We start from the raw sequence: 14638 nt of genomic DNA, 5'->3' as shown, positions 1-14638 counted from the left end.
TTATTATTTTATTGTTGGTTTCTAAGCTATGTGATCTCTGATATCATTCCTTAGAAACTAGTTGAGCCTTGTTGTGTGGGCTAGTATGAGGATATATTTTATGGCAACTATGTTGTTGTTTTTTCTTTGTCTTCTTCTTCTACTCATTAGCAGTTATCTTTGCAATTCCCTGGCAAATAAGGGACATTTCTACTTCATCCATTCATTGGGAGTATACCCTTTGGGTTCTTGCTTTAATCTCTGTTCAGGCCCGGGGTTGTTTGTTTGTGTGTGTGTGTGTGTTTTTAATGGATTTCAGAGAAGAAGGGAGAGGGAGAGAGAGATAGAAACATCAATGATGAGAGTGAATCATTGATCCGCTGCCTCCAGCACACCCCCTACTGGGGATTGAGCCCTTAACTGGGGCATGTACCCTGACTGGGAATCAAACCATGACCTCCTGGTTCATAGGTTGGCATAAAACCACTGAGGAAATGTTTAGAGAGAGGAAGGGCGAGAGATAGAGATGGAGAGAGGTACATCCATGTGAGAGAGAAACATTGATCTGGAGCAGTGCAGGCCCTGGGTTTTATCTCTTTTCCCCCAGACCCAGAAGGTGGTGCATATCAAAGCTCTTGTTCGCCCAGTTAAGTAAACACCCTCAAGTTGAAAGTAACATCAGTGCTCTCTTTTCTCCACATGCTCCCCTTTCGTTCCTGACCCGAGTATTCCTTACAGTCTATTCTAGCCAGTTTGGCAGTGCATTTAGGATGATTTCTGAAAGATAAGTATTATTCAGTACTTTTCATTGATTGTGAACCTAGTCTGCCATGCATCCATCAGAAGTTTATATTCGCATATTATTTGAATATTATTGAATTCCTGTAACATGCAATAAGTAACATGTTCAATGAATTTAAGGCTTTGCCATTTCTTAAGGAAATCACCTGTTAGAGAAAAGTGTAACATAAAATATGTAAAGTGGATGTTCACAGATATTAACCAAACATCTAATAAAAGAATACACACTGAAAAGAGAGAAATGATACATTTTAGTTATATTCCAAGCAAAAAATAGAGCCAATGCATCTGAATAATTCCAAAATGACCCCCACATGTTCACCAAAAAGATACATAGAAATATTCATAGCAGCATTTATTCTGTTAAAACTTGAAAAAAAAAAAAAGAACCAATAAATACCTATCAGTGGTAGGATAGACAAATAAATTATGGAATACTACATATCAAAGAGAATGAACAAACTGCAACCACATGCAACCTTATAAATGAATTTCATAAATATATTGTTGAATGAGAGAAGCTCAATACAGTAATATGTAAATGTGTGTGTGATTCCATTTATATAAAGTTCAAAACGGACAAAACTAATTTATGTGTTACAATTCAAGGTGACTGTTACCCTTGAGAGAAGGTTGGTGACAGGGATGGCACAAGAGGATTTCTGGGGAGCTGGCCATGAAAACTTGAAAACTTGTTACCTGAAAACTTGTTACATAGATGTGCTCATTTTGTGAAAATCAATTGAACTGTACACTTTTGTGTTTACAGTTTCTGTAATATATACTTCAATAAAATTATATACTGCAAAAAAATCCCAAATGAAATTAAAAAAACACATCAATTTATTTAAGAAATTAAATATCTACCTGATGTTTGTTTGTTTCAAAACAAACAAAAAATGCTCATGCTAACACAGTGTTAACATGTTAACATAATGACATTGTAGCTGTTTGTTGACTTCCTTCAGAAAGCATCAAGGCCTTGATCCTGAGAAGTGGAAACAGGAAAAATGGAGACAGTTTGTCTTCCAAGTGTAGGCACACATGACATGCCCCCAGCTAAGTTACACTGTGGAATTTGGAGGCACCCCCCGCATCAGGCATCAGAGGCCTGAGCCTGCGCTTGTCTTGTCTTTGACGGCTGTCCCCTTTCACGCTACGCCTGTTTCTTCATCTGCAGAGAGGGAACACATACCCACCACCCTGCCTGGCACCTGGAAAGTGATCTTTTCTCATGATTATTAATAGTATTAGTAGAATATTGTTGAATAACAAGTTTGGTTCTACTTTGTCTTTATTTAACTTCTACAATGACTTATTTGCATGCAACTGCTTCCCTGGAAGCCCTAAATTCTTCTTCTTATGATCTACTGCCCCCCGCTTCCCTGCCGTTGCCCTTTTGGTAACATTTTGTTGTTGTTGTTTTTTTTGTTTTTGTTTTTTTTAAAATATATTTTATTGATATTTCGCAGAGAGGAAGGGAGAGGGATAGAGAGCTAGAAACATCGATGAGAGAGAAACACCGATCAGCTGCCTCCTGCACACCTCCCACTGGGGATTGTGCCCGCAACCAAGGTACATGCCCTCGACCGGAATCGAACCCGGGACCCTTCAGTCCGCAGGCCGACGCTCTATCCACTGAGCCAAACCGGTTTCGGCTTGTTGTTGTTTTTTTTGCTACCATTAGAGCAGCATCTCCTTCCTACAAAATGCAGTGGGTCATTTCATTCGAAATCTATGGTTTGTCTTGGGCTAGAGAAAAATCCCAAGTTCCAACTCAGTTGACTTGATCACACTTGTCGGTAAATTCCTGGATTCTTTACAAGAAGAATGTTGGTTCTTCATTTTAATTTATGACCTTACTAGAGGCCCGGTGCATGAAATTTGTGCACGGGGATGTGTGTCCCTCAGCCCAGCCTGCACCCTCTCCAATCTGGGACCCCTCGAGGGATGTCTGACTGCCTGTTTAGGCCCGATCTCACAATCCAGGACTGCTGGCTCCCAACTGCTCGCCTGCCTGCCTTCCTGATTGCCCCTAACTGCTTCTGCCTGCCAGCCTGATTGATGCCTAACTGCTCCCCTGCCAGCCTGATTGCCCCTAACTGCCCTCCCCTGCAGGCCTGGTCACCACTAACTGCCCTCCCCTACAGGCCTGGTCCCCCCAACTTCTCTCCTCTGCCGGCCGGGTCACCCCTAACTGCCTTCCCCAGTAGGCTTGATCACCCACAACTGCCTTTCCTTGCAGACCTGGTCCCTCCCAACTGCCCTCCCCTGCTGGTCATCTTGTGGCAGCCATCTTTTTTTTTTTTTTTTTAAATATATTTTATTGATATTTTACAGAGAGGAAGGGAGAGGGATAGAGAGTTAGAAACATCGACGAGAGAGAAACATCGATCAGCTGCCTCTTGCACACCTCCTACTGGAGATGTGCCCGCAACCAAGGTACATGCCCTTGACCGGAATCAAACCCGGGACCCTTCAGTCCGCAGGCCGACGCTCTATCCACTGAGCCAAACCGGTTTTGGCTTGTGGTGGCCATCTTGTGTCCACATGGGGGCATCCATCTTTGACCACATGGGGGCAGCCATCTTGTGTGTTGGAGTGATGGTCAATTTGCATATTACTCTTTTATTAGATAGGATAGAGGCCTGGTGCACGGGTGGGGGCCAGCTGGTTTGCCCTGAAGGGTGTCCCGGATCAGGGTGGGGGTTCCCTTGGGGCATGGGGCAGCCTGGGTGAGGGGCCTGTAGTGGTTTGCAGGCTGGCCACACCCCCTGGTGACCCAAGTGGAGGCCCTGGTATCTGGGATTTATTTATCTTCTATAATTGAAACTTTGTAGCCTTGAATGGAGTCCAGGGATGGCCAGGGTGTGTGGGAAGCTTGGCTTCCTCCATGCCGGGGAAACCCAAGCCTCCTGCTCACTCCATGGCCACAGCCATCTTGGTTGGGTTAATTTGCATACTCACTCCTGATTGGCTGGTGGGCGTGGCTTGTGGGCGTAGCGGATGTGCGGTCAATTTGCATATTATTCTTTTATTAGATAGGATTTTAAACATAGATTATCTCATATTCTGATGTTTGTCAGAATAATGACACTTTTCATTTTAACCTAATTTTCTGTGTTGTAGGTTTACAGTCTGAGATGGAGATAAATCATGCTATCCCAACCTGTTTGTAGTGTATTAAGCCCACTTCTCTTCAATGGGCTTTTCATATGGTTACCCCCTTTACATCTGTTCATTCTTTTCTCATACAAGATGCACGGCCTATTACTATTTCCCATTTCTTTTTAAAATCTGATGTACAATACAGTGTATTTTTCTCCATGGCATTTCCATTGGTTGAAGACTTGTCAGAAATTATTTGAATTAGGGGGACTCCATAATTTCTATTTACATTATTTCTTTGCATTTCATGGTATTTCATTTCATCCCAAACCCCTCAAGGAAACCTGTAATGAGCTCTTTAACAAATTCTCTCAAGCCTTCCTTCTCAGAGAGTAGGCAGGTCCCACATTTCTTCAGGGCAGAGATTACCTGATTCATTTATCAGCTAATCCACAGGTAAACCTTATGACTCTTTTGTTCTGGTAGGATATAGAGCAGAATTGATTGCAAGGAAATTTTGTAAAAACTGAACAAACTTTTATACTCTTAAGGTGAGATGTTGAGAGAAACTTATTCTTCAAAAATATATATCTTTCCTAAAGTGAACAATCTTACTCCTAAAGTGAACTTAAATTGTGATTTTTTAAACTTTAAAAGTAGAGTTAAGATAGAAAGTATAAAGTCTTGTATAGACATTCTGCTACAGCCAATTACATTACTTTAATCATATCATAATAACCATGACATCACTGATATAACGTAATATTCCTTTGCATTTTGGGTTATGTCTTGACAGTGGCCTTTATCTGTGTTTTTGAAAAGACAAGAAATTGCTGCGTTTTCCCACCTAGGCAAGCATTTGAAGGCCATTATTGGTACATTTCAAGACTAAATTTTCTGTTGTCATTGAAGTAGGCCATGAAATTACAAAATGCACTTGCAAGTACTCCCAAACAGTATATCTGCAACTCATATGGCTGGGATTCCGTGGGGACTTGCTTTTCTCTGATCTTTCTCTTTCCCTGATTCTCCAGTGTTTTTAATTTCCTCTTAAATGTCAGTGTTGCCAGGGTTCCATATTTGGTCCTTTTTCTTCTCATGGTACTCTCCTTATGCCTATAATCATCACCATCACCACCACCCCACCCTCGGCCTCCTCCCAGATCTCCATCTCCATCAGCTGTGGGCAAACTACGGCCCACGGGCCGGATCCGGTCCGTTCGGCTGTTCTATCCGGCCCGCGGAGCCGAAAGAGCGGAGGGTTCTCTTGCTCTCCCCTCCGCTCCTTTACTTTGAATTTATATTAGTTCACACAAACACTCCATCCATGCTTTTGTTCCGGCCCTCCGGTCCAGTTTAAGAACCCATTGTGGCCCTCGAGTCAAAAAGTTTGCCCACCCCTGAATAGGCCTCACCTCTAAGCCTCCTATTTTCTATCTCCAACTGCTGTTTAGTCCTCAGAAATGTTCCCCCTCAGATCTCAGTACCCACCCTGCTTCCCATGGAGGGTCTCAATGAAACCTGTACTTGATTGTGTTTCCCTCTGCTTTGCTGTTAGGAACTGTGGTTGTAGTTTAGGGTCTGCCTTTTGCCTTTTGTGTATTAACTTCACCTCTACCTTAATTCTTCTCCCCTCAATTTTTCATCTATTTATTTTAATGCTGATATAATGTATGTATTTATATAGCCTTGTTTGGAATAGTCAGGGTATGAAAATAAGTAACATGATGTTATAATATATATATATACACACACACACAGTATATATCACATATGTGTATATTTATATGTATCTTCTGAATAACTCTACTTTGATGGCCCATGTGATATACCTTAATTTCAACATGTTGGAAATGTATTCACCTCCTAAAATTCTCTGCCAAGAATTAATCTAACTAGTCTCTCAAACTAGTAGTAATCTTAACTTAATCTTTGATTCTTCTTTCTCTCTATTCCACCATCACATCTAATTCGTCATCAAATCCTGGGCTTTCCTATCCATCCCCAGTGTCACTCACAACAGTCTCTTGCCACTCCAGTTCATTCTGTGTTCTGCTTCCAGAACAACCTTCCTAAAATAAATATCATGACTTGTTAGTGCCCTACTTAAACCCCCTCCTGTCTCTCCATTGCCTACAAGAGACATTCCAAACAACTTTGTGTGATGGACAAGGCTCATCATGATTTAAACAGTGATTTCTTTTCTCTCCGTAATGGGAGTTCATTCTCCCTTTAGGGGTCTGGTCTCCCACTCTCTTGAGTTTCAGGGTAGGTTCTTTGGAAGCAGTCTCTGAGACAGAGATTGGAGTGCAGGAGTTTGATCAGGACATGGTTTGGGAATTACCACCTGTAGATAAGAAGGTAATAAAGCAGAAAGGGGTTGGTTGAGAGAGATGTCGAGCTGTGGTAAGTGGTAAGTTGGTGCTAGCTTGCATGGGAATTGGCAAATGGTATATAAAAGGGCTTTCCCCTCCTCCGGAGCCCACATACTAACTCATCTTCGACTGCAGTGCAATCTCTATTAAGGGCTCAGTTGAATCCACAAAGTATTCGAAAGCTGGGATGGCCCTTCAGAGTTGTAGAATTTGATGTGAGGGAGCCGGGCACCTGTACCCCTGAGAGGGGGTAAGACCTTGGGCAAACTCTGAGGTGATTACTGAAGAGGCTGACAGCTGAAGGCTGTCTGTTGGCACCGCCTCGGCCCCTGGAGTGGTAAGTCCTTCAAGAGAAGCTTGCCACAAGTTTTATAGGGCCTCCGAATTTAAAGCTCTCAGCACTAACTGACACTGCTGGGCTGGGAGCCAGTGGCGGAGCAAAGCTCAAGTCTCAAGTTTGTGATTGGGCTTTGGCTCTGATAGCCTGGCAAAGGAGGTAAAGGAGGCTTTTGGCAAAGTCAGACAAATCCCCTGGTTTTCCCTCCATCTCTTGAACTGAATATTGAAGAATTATGGATTGTCATTCTCTTTTATGAAGCTACCCACCCCAAAGTTCTTTAATTCATCAGCTTCTTCATGCTCCATTATGGCAGTGGTTCTCAACAGGGGACAGTGTTGCTCCTGAGGGTACATTTGGCAACGTGTAAGGACATTTTTGGTTGCCGTGACTATGGGAGAGGGTATTACTGGCGTTTAGTTGGCAGAGGTCAGGGATACTGCTGAACATCCTACAGCGAACACACGGAACACCCCTCCCAGCAAAGAAAGATCCAGCCCAAAATGTCCATAGTGCTAGAGTTGAGAAACCCTGATCTATGGCAACAACCACTGGCAGACACTTACTTCATCCCAGATGCCCAGGGGGAAATAATGAAATGAACTGTCACCTGTGCCGGTTCTGAGCTGATCTGTGTGTCCCTCACCCACACCCACCCCCAATCCTTCAATCCGAACTAAATTTTATTGCCTTTTACCCTGACAAGGCCAAGTAATCGATCTCAGTTCCACCTTATTTCTCTAGAGTCTATTGCCTGCAGCCATCCCCTTATCAGTTAGGATGCTGCTGCAAAAATCACCCAACTCACTTTGACTTAGAAAAGGAATTTGTTAAGAGAATGTGGGTTAATTCACATAAATACCAAGAGGGCTGAATTCTGCTATCCTCAGTGATATTGGGTAGCCCAGTTCACCTTGATCCTAGCCATCCAAAATCACACCACGAAGTTGGTCCAGGGAGGACACCGTCACGGACAGCCGAACATTGAATTGCACAGCCTGTGCCCTGCACGGGAATGCGCCGTGCCTGGCGCTGGGCCGCTGCGGCCCCTCAGCACCCGGTGCTGCTAGAGAAAATCCCCTGCCATTCTTGCTCCTCTGCATCCCCCACTTCAGTCTGGAGCAGGTGTACCCAACCTGTGAGGCCTAAGATGTTAACTGCAAATCATGCGTTGAGAGTGAGAATCTGAGCGCTTGGATGGCAGGACGTGGCCTTTCTCAGGAGGGGAATTCCTCAGACACAGAAAAACTTACCAAGAGGGGAATTCCTCGGACACAGAAAGTGTTTAGATGCAGGAGAGAAATATAGTGACAACTTTTAGGTGAGAGGTGTTAGTTCCTCTGACATTTGCATGCATTTCACGCCATTTTGTTGTAAACATCTCCAACAGCAAAAGCTTGGATGTGTATATAGTTCTGTATTGTGTTATATCAGATTAATTCATAGGTCTCTGACCCTGTCATAATCACACACACACACACACACACACACACACACACACGCACCCACACATACTCTCATATAATGATGTGATAGCCTGGTTGCTATATTTATTTCCTCAGTACAAAAATAGGAGTATGTCCCCTTGAGATCTTACCTTTATTACTCAAATTCATTTCAACATGTGTTAGCAGTGCTAAAATAAACAATGCTGGAAATAGTTTCCTAATGAAATAAACCTAGACAGCACAGCCTTTGATTTCTGTCTTTGATTAATTGAACGCTTGTTTTATCTTTCATGAAAGATAAATCCACATGCAAAACTGTATCAAGGCAGAAAAACAAAGAGACCTTTTTTTGAAGAGTTCTTTGTCCTAGTGTGGCATTTCTCTCTCTCTCTTTTTCTTAGTGTCACTTGATGGATCTTCTCATTCACCTGTTCTGACAACATCCTAGATTAAAAGTTCTGTGCTTCATAGCTGAGCTGATGATACCCTGACCAGGCTCTGCAGGAGTTCCTGGTTGCCTGTCTCAGACTAAGCTAGCATTGTCTGCAGACTCAGTACAGTAGGACAATTATTATTATTTTTAAAGTGAATTTAATGAGACATCCTGGAAGGAAGGATCCAGAGGTAGGTCCATTTTTACTTTCACATGACGACTAGGGGCAGCCAATTTGCCTATCATTGTTGGAAATGTTTTAGTAAGAACCCAATTTTATAGATTACACAGCCAAACATAGGATTGCTTTTTCACTATTGCTCAAGGTGTCCTCCCATTCCACCATTTAATCCAGCCTTATAGACGGAGAAACTGACTTGTAAGAAAAGGAGATCACAGACTCAGAATGACAAGTCAAATATTAAAAAACAAATAATAATAAAAAGCAATGCTTTCCCATTTATAAAGACCAGTGAAGGAAAAAGCAGGGAAATTCTTAGCAGTCTGAGACTGTTGGTCACAACCCCAGTTTTTTAGCTCATCAGAATTGCAGACTTTCTTTCATCTTCTTTTTAAATAAGATTTTTATTTTAGAATAGTTTTAGATTTAGAGAAACGTTGCAAAGATAGTTCAGAGTTCCTACCAGGTATATACCCCACACCTAATTTCCCCATTGTTAATGATACTGAATTTTTGGACTGGAACCCGGAGTCTTTGTCTGCCAGAATGGAAGAATGAATCCACGGACAGAAAGTGGTATAGCAAAGGTGGAGATTTATTGAAGAACAGGTACAGACTTCCACTTGGGGAGAGGGAAGAGTCCCACAGAACTGACTCCCATATAGGGAGGGGGAAGAGTCCCACTGGGTTCCCTTTCCCTATGGCTTATAAAGGCTGCAGATCCTGGTGCCTTGATATCCCCTCTGATTGGTCACTATTCCCTTAGATTAGTTACGATAGTAACTCCTGGGTTCAAAGGTCAAACCTCACATGGCACATGTGAGGTTCTCCCCCCTCCTTCCCTATTGTTTTCCTATTCCCTTTGGGCTTTCTTCTCCTTCTGAATGAAGGGCTTCCTTCTCTTTATTTTGTAAATATGACCTTTCTTGGCTACTTCCAGTTCCCTTGTCTTATGGAAATATAACTGTTGATGCTTCCTTGTCTTATGGAGATGTAACTGCACCTGGCTTCCTGGTGTTATGGAAATGTACCTTCTCCCAGTCTGTGGCTCTGTTTTTTTCCCATGGACCCCAATTCTAAAAAATCCCTAAGCCTGCCTGTATCCCCTTAAAATTCCTGCTTCATTAACATCTTATATTAGTATGGTACATTTGTCACAATTAATGAGACAATATTGATATATTACTATTCATTAGAGTCCATATAGTTTATTCAGATTTTCTTCATTTTTATTAAAACATAATTGGCATATACTATTATGTTAGTTTTAGGTCTATAACATAATGATTCAATATTTGTATATATTGTGAAAGGATCACTACAATAAGTCTAGTTACCACTCATCACCACACTTAGGTACACATTTTTTCTTGTGCAAGAACTTTTAAGATCTACTATCTTAGCAACTTTCAAATATGCAATGCCATATTATTAACTATAGCCATGTGCTATACATTACACCCCCATAACATTTATTTTATTATTGGAATTTTGTACCTTTAGACCACCAGCACCCATTTCACCCATCCCCCACTTCTTGAATCTTCCACCACCAATCTGTTCTCTGTATGTATCTATGAGTTCGGTTTTTGTTTTTGTGTTTTTGCTTGTCTGTTTTTTTTTTTTATATTGTTGAGTTTGGTTTGCTAATATGTTGTTGAGGATTTTTGTATCTATGTTTATTAGGGATATTGACATGTAATTTTCTTCTTTTGTAGTTTTTTTCTTTCTGGTTTTGCTATGAGGGTAATGCTGGCCTGCTATAATGAGTTTGGAAGTGTTCCTCCCTCTTCTATTTTTTGCTGGAGTTGGAAAAGGATTGATATTGATTCTTCTTTAAATGTTGGGTAGAATTCACCCTTAAAGCCATCTGGTCCTGACTTTGCTTGTTCTGAGGATTTTTATTAATGATTCAGTCTCCTTACTAGTAACTAATCTGTTCAGATTTCCTTAGTTTTTAATCTAAGTGGTGTGTGTGTGTGTGTGTGTGTGTGTGTGTGTGTGTGTGTGTGTGTTTCCGATTCCAGGACCCCATCCAGGACACCATATTACCTTTAGTCATCTTATCTTCTTAGCTTCTCCTGACTATAACTGTTTCTCAGATTTTTCTTGTTTTTGATGTCCTTGACAGCTTTGAGAAGTACTGGTTAGGTATTTGACAGAATATTCCTCACTTGGGATTTGTCTGGGTTTTTCTCCTGAGTACATCCTAAGATCTCCAAAAATTGACTCGAGTCAGCAGGGAGGAGGGGGGCTTCTGATGCTCGGGGGAGAGGCTATCTCCCAGTCTGATTCCCTAGCGGGGGAGGGGAAGTACTAAGTTAACCCACTTCAAAAAGACCATTTGCAAGGAAGACTGATAACCAACTATGAGAGTTCACAGTGTTTATAGACATTCATTATCTATAGGGTTTATGTGCTCATCTTGGGGAAGACATAATATTAGACATCTCATTTTGGTTAAGATTTAAAATTTTAGAGCCCATGATGTGAACTTCTGTTGATTTAGGAAGGGTGGAGAGGCCCGATTCCCTGGTCCGTTGAGACTCAGAACAAAGTAGTGACTTGCTGTGGTTGTACTCTAGTATTGAAGCAAAGATTTAACTTTGTGACATTCAAGTAAAATTTAATTAGATACATAGATTTGCAGATCTATAAAATGAGGTCAATATTCAGGAAGCATGAACCACACAAAGAAAATGCACAGGGATTTTCCTTTTTGGTGGAAAAAAAAAAGAAGCAAATATCAGGTACTCGCAAGGTGAAGTGTAACAATACAAAGAACAAATGTAAAAAGGAAAAGGGGTTCATATAAAAGCTATACTTACCACGTTCAGAAATAAACCGCCTCTGCCCTTGCTCTTTCCTCTGAATGGTGTTTTCTCTCCCAGATCTTCGAGTAGCTCTCACCTCACTTCCTCAGAGAGCCCTTTCTTCATCACCTTATCTAAAATGACCTGACCCTGCTTTATTTTGAATGAATGAATGAATGAGTTAATTAATTAATTAATTAATTATGTTTATCCTCACCCTAAGGTATGTTTTCATTGATTTTTTTTTTAAGAGACAAAGGAAGGGAGAGAGAGAAAGAGAGAGAGAGAGAGTGAAAAACATCAATGTGAGAGAAAAACATCGATCCTTTTGCTTCCCCTACGTTACCCGGACCAGGAGCAAACCCATCTCAACCTTTTGATGTACTGAGCGATGATGGTACAATTGACTGAGCCACCCAGCCAGGACCCCCGACTCTGCTTTATATTTCTTCATATCACTTATTCATGTCTCACATTATCAAATACATGGGCTTTTAAAAAATGTTGAGTAGCCTGCTGTCTCCCCAATTCATACAGTAGAATGTGAGCCCAGAGGGAGCCAGAAATCTGTCTGCTTTGCTCACCCTGTTATCACGGGGTCCCTGCTTACTCAAAATATTTTGCCCCATTTTCTGCAGAATGTAACCTGAGCGATTTAGTAGCACAAATTACTTTTCCATTTTCTTTTCATGAGAAGAAATTCAAGACATCTTGCTCATGACTTTGTACTAATTTTTTGGTTGAGAATTCTTTTCCTATTTAAGTAGATATTAAATATTGTGCTTGTTGCACAAACTTGATGATATAAAAATGAGTAAATCTTTCACAATTGCATTTTTAACTAGTTATCTGTTTTATTTTTACATACTATGATCTGATTCTTGTCTATATGGATGAGCTCAGATTTTTAAGCCAATTACAGAGGTCTGATTGACAGAGATGACACATACCAGAGTTTCTCAGAGCTAGACATTTGGGGTACTTTTTTCTTCATATTTTTTGTTTTATTCTTTTGTTTTGTGTTTTAAATATTTAAGCTTTTAAACATTGCAAGTGAAAAAATATTCACTAACTTAACTTTAAAATGATTCTATAAAAAATCCAGTATACCTAGGAAACATGAAAGGATCATGCCTATTTGCAAAGGGCAGGGAATAAAAAGACAGAAGGGCCCTAACCAGTTTGGCTCAGTGGATAGTGTCGGCCTGCAGACTGAAGGGTCCCGGGTTTGATTCCAGTCAAGGGCATGTACCTTGGTTTCGGGCACATCCCCAGTAGGGGGTGTGCAGGAGGCAGCTGATCTATGTTTCTAACTCTCTATCCCTCTCCCTTCCTCTCTGTGAAAAATCAATAAAATATATATTTTTAAAAAGCCAGAAGGTAATGTAAGATGGTTTCTTAACATATTCAATGAAAATTGCTTACATGTAAAAGAAAGCTTATCTGGTAGGGGAAATAAAGAATGACTTTTCCAAAAAGAAAACTTCTTTATGCCACACATACATACCATAAGGATTGGAGATGTAATACTAACCCTAATAATCATATCATGTTCATTCTTTACTTAATTCTTTAAGCTTTTAAATGTCATTTTCTTGTATCAGTTTAACCATAATAACGGCCAGGCCAACCATCTGGGCATTTTCATAGTGATGACACTAAGATGCATCTAATCAAAGTTCAGCAGCTAACTGTTAATAAAGTAGAAAATACCTCGTTCACTACTATTGTATTACAAGTAAAAAACAACTGGCCAAATAAATAAACTATGCCCAATGGATAGCAACTTGGCAATTAAATTTACTTTTTCATGCAAAAGCATGCACGAATCTCAAAACAATTAAGCTTAACAAAAGAAGGGAGTCATGTACAGTATTTATGTATTATACTATTTATATGAAATTCTAGAAAAGGCAAATATAATCTATAGAGGCAGCAATTAGATTACTGATTACCTGAGGCCAGGTAGAAGGGGGACTAAATGCAAAAGAGCACAAGAAATTTGGGGGGGGGGTTGATGGAAATGTTTTATAATTTATTGTGGTGATGGTCACACGGTTGTATACATTTGTCAAAATCATCAAATTTTACACCTAAATGGATGCATTTTGTTGTATGTAAATTATACCATAACAAAGTTGATTTGAAAAATAAATTTAAGTCTTTCTTCTCAAAACTTTCACTCCAAAGTATTCTTTTCATCAAAACAATTCCAGGACTCATTCAATATAATGATTATTGCATTATCTGTTTTAAATATGTTCTTATTGCCCAGCCGGCGTGACTCAGTGATTGAGCGTCGACCTATAAACTAGGAGGTCAGGGTTCGATTACCGGTCAGGGCACATCCCTGGGTTGTAGGCTCGATCCCCAGTGTGGGGAGTGCAGGAGGCAGGCGATCGATGATTCTCTCTCATCATTGATGTTTCTCTCTCTCTCTCTCCCTCTCCCTTCTGACTCTGAAATCAATAAAACTTTTTAAAAAATGTGTCTTATATACTGTGTATATTATTAACACTCCCAGTAATGATAATAATAGTATTGGCCTTGCTTTATTAAGCTGGTATTCAAGTTATTTAGTGAGTATCCTCTTGAGGATCTGCCTGATAAGAGCATCCACACCTAAACACCTGCTCCTGAAAACCTTCCAGTAAAACTTTCTCGTTGGTTTATTCTTAACTGCTAAGAAATAATTGAGAGCTGTGACAAGTGTCATAATTTTAATACATCATGAAATAGACAAATGTATATTTAAATGTGCATTAAAGGAGTAGGACAGAATGGTGAATGCTGATTTCCATAGTAGTCTCTTTGGTTAGTTATTTTTACAAATGATAGCTTATTGAACATACCTTATTTTCTTATTACAGCTAGGAATTGGAATTATGTTAACGAAATAAGACTAACAAAGGGAGCCAAAACCGGTTTGGCTCAGTGGATAGAGCGTCAGCCTGCGGACTGAAAGGTCCCAGGTTCGATTCCGGTCAAGGGCACATAACTTGGTTGTGGGCACATTCCCAGTAGGAGGTGTGCAAGAGGCAGCTGATTGATGTTTCTCTCTCATTGATGTTTCTAACTCTCTATCCCTCTTCCTTCCTCTGTAAAAAATCAATAATAAAAAAAAAGACTAACAAGGGGAAAAAATAGAAAAAGCCCAAATAAA

The sequence above is a fragment of the Plecotus auritus genome (genome assembly GCF_963455305.1).
Source record: "Plecotus auritus genome assembly, chromosome: 4".
NCBI lineage: Eukaryota > Metazoa > Chordata > Mammalia > Chiroptera > Vespertilionidae > Plecotus > Plecotus auritus.
The sequence above is the reverse complement of the archived record's forward strand: the minus strand, read 5'-3'. Positions refer to the sequence as shown.